Genomic DNA, 3,568 nt, shown 5'->3' on the forward strand with positions numbered 1-3,568 from the left:
TAAGTCCATCTTCAACCTATAACTGATATGTTGTTGTTGTTATGTGCTGTGGAGTCGGTTCTGACTCATAGCGACCCTGTACAGGGTTTCCGAGGCCGTAAATCTTTACGGGAGCAGAAAGCCTCCTCTTTCTCTCACAGAACAGCTGATAGTTTTGAGCTGCTGACCTTTCAGTTCACAGCCGGATTCGTAACCACTAGGCTACCAGAGCTGTGGGGATAGAAGTTGTCCAGTGAAAGAGGCTTCCTGTGGAGCCTTGGCATTGCATAAGATCCCTATCCAGGACCTTCTGAAGTGGGAAATTTCCACTTGAAAAGACAAGCAGACCAGCCTGGAGCAGCTATAGGAACAGAAAATACTTCTTAAAAGAAAAACCAGCAGGAAAGATCAAAAGTAATAATGCCAGTCTGATTGACTACTACAAGAACAAACAAGTTGCTCGCCTGGGAACCATCAAGGCAAACAATCAAGTTCACCTCAGGGTAATCCCCCTTCCAAGGCTGAAACTCAAAGGAAATACAGGAGCAGGCATGTAATCTTCCCAGTGACCATGTTGGTCTACCAATAAGAGGAAGTGGGAGGGAGGAGGGAGGACACATCAATGAAATGGTGGACTAAGTCTGACCATGTTCAATAGACAGACTCCTGTCAACATGGACTGAGACCTGGTTGGTCAGCAGTATATCATAATTGGGGACTCCTGAGTTCATGGACAGGGACACAGCCACAGAGGACCAGAGTGCAGAGTGAAGCATCCAGCTGATATGAAGTGATGAAGTGAGGCAGATACACCTGAACACCCATACTTGCAGATAGTACACACTTGGCCTGGCTTCAATGGCTGTATGATCAGAACTCAACTAGGGGAAGAAAGAAGAGGGGAAAAAGGTGTCATCTGCTGCAATTTGATGAATTTGACCTATACATAGAGATGTAGTAGCTTAAAACGGAATGAGTCTTTACACCCCCTCAGTACACAGAGTTGACCAGTTGGGTACCCTTTTGGGAGCTACAAAGGCATGAAGTGACTGTCTTACAAATTTTTTAAAGGAGCTTACTTTCAGAAGGTGCAGGGGAAGGTAGAATCTCTACTGAGTGGTTGCCAACCTGTCTGGACAGGGCTGGTGAAAGGAGATGGGGATAAGACTCTTGTGGTTCAATAGTGAATAATTGCTATCAGGAGTAACTGTGAATGTTGCAAATGTAAAGGTAGACATTTAAAAAAAAAAAAAAAAAAGTAGGGGCATGGTTAATCTTGCAGTCCAGGAGCTGAGGACCATGGGACTATCAAGGGAGAAAAGCAAAGTGCAGGACCCTAGCCAGAGATGCTACGATGACAGAGATGGAGGCAGAGATGATGATGTGGAGAGATGGAGTGGCTGGGAACTCTAGACTGAAGGAGGGAGAGGCTGTGAGCCAGTGGAGGGGAAGGCTTGCAGGGTATGCCCTCTGGTTGTTTGAATGTTTATGTATTCCTGAGTACTTCGGTGGATATCCAGAACCAAAAAACAGATTGAATGGAAACTAACGCTGTTGAATGATGATGCATAGAGGGGATTATAATCATTGCAATGAAACAAAACAGGATAGGATGAATGTAAAGCTGATGATGTTCTACCATGTTAACTATCACTGAATTCACAATAAAAACGTTAATAAGAGAGAGCACATCAATTTCAAATTTTATAATTAAAACTTTTGTGAACAATTCAAATATAGTAACATATAGTCAGACTTACTCCAATAACTCAGTGACACATTTGTGGCTACATTTTCACCAGGTCCAAAGACTTGTGTGGTAATTTAAACTTGTGGCCATAACATGTTGTTGTTGTTGTTGTTGTTGTCTGGTGCCATCAAATTGATACCAATTCATAGGGTCCTTATGCACAACAGAATGAAACACTGGCTGGTCCTGGGCTAACCTCACAATTGTTGCCTATCTTAAACCTATTGGTGCTGCCACTTTGCCAATCTGGTACACAAGACCTTTTTAAAGTGTTGAAGAGTAAAGATGTCAGTTTGAAGACTAAAGTGCACCTGACCCAAGCCATGATATTTTCAATAACCTCATATACATGAGAAAACTGGACAGTGAATTATGATGACCCTAGAAGAATTGATGCTTTTGAGTTATAGTGTTGGAGGAGAATATTTAAAGTGCCATGAACTGCCAAAAGAACCAACAGATCTGTGTTGGAAGAAGTGCAGCCAGAGGAAGCCAGGATGGCCAAACATTGTCTCTCATATTTCGACATATTGTCAGGAGGGACCAGTCTCTGGATAAGGATATCATGTTTAGTAAGGTGGAGAGCCAGAGAAAAAGAGGAAGTCCCCCAGAAAGATGGATAGGCCAAGTGGCAGCATCAATGGCTCAAGCCAGGCAACTACAGTGAAGTTGGTCCAGGATCAGTCAGTGTTTCATTCTGCCGTGCATAAGGTCGTTCTGAGTTGGTACCTACTCGATGGCACCTAACAACAACAATAACAGCCATGAACGCATTGCAGTCTTCACTTCTTCATTAGAAGTTAATCTTTGTCTTTGAAGGCCTGCTTTCACAGGATTAAATGGGTGAAATCTGATGGAGCAAGATCAGGACTATGTGCGGGTGCTTTAAGACTTCAAAATGAGGGTTTTTGTAGAGTGTCAAGAGTTTGGACAGAGGTGTGAGGACATATCATGCAAGATCGCAAAGCATTTTTAGGAGAGCAGGCATCTCCTGTAATTTGAAGTTTAGTCTTCAGCACTTCAGAGAGAATCTCATTGTAAAGAGCACTGCTTAGTTTTTAACCTTTTTCCTGACAGTGTTCCAACACAGTCCCTTGTTGTTGTAGTTATTGTTCGGTACCATTGAGTCAGTAACAACTCATAGTGACTTAAAAAAATAGAACGAAACAGCGCCCAGTCCTGCACTGTCCTCACATTTGTTACTTCCATTGAGTCCAGTGCTGCTGCCACTGTCTCATTCCATTAAGTTGGGAGTCTTCTTTTTCACTGAACCTCCACTTGAGCAAGCATGCTGTCTTCCTCGAGAAATTGGTCATTGCTGATAATATATCTGAAGTTTGAGAGACGAAGTCTGGTTATCCTGACTTCTAAGGAGCATTCTTGCTGTACTTCTTCCTACGTAGATTTATCTGTTCTTTTATCAGTCCCTTGAGAGTCCCAGAAAACCACAATAGTCAGTTTTTCCAGCTTATGGTTCACTTTTTAACATTTTCTTGGTGGGCAATCAAGGATATTTTCATTCCATACTCTGTCGTGTACTCTAAGACACTAAGACATGAATCCATGTCTCATCACTAGTAACAATTTTTTAGAAAACTTTTACTTTCATTCAAAGATAACCTTGGATTATCATGATAAAGTTTGTTTCTGGATATCCACATTCACAGTTTCACAACAGTGACCTTGAAGGGAAAGTGCTGACAAAGCAGTGCAGCCAACAGTGTTTTTAACATCACCTGAGTGTGGATTACATTTTACTATCCCTTGTAGTTGTTAGTATAGCCTAGTTCTGTTGTCCAGGTGAGACATGGAAACCCAGACTGAACAATAAATCTTCTT

This window comes from Chrysochloris asiatica, unplaced genomic scaffold (assembly GCF_000296735.1).
Source record: "Chrysochloris asiatica unplaced genomic scaffold, ChrAsi1.0 scaffold00739, whole genome shotgun sequence".
In the NCBI taxonomy this organism is placed as follows: Eukaryota; Metazoa; Chordata; class Mammalia; order Afrosoricida; family Chrysochloridae; genus Chrysochloris; species Chrysochloris asiatica.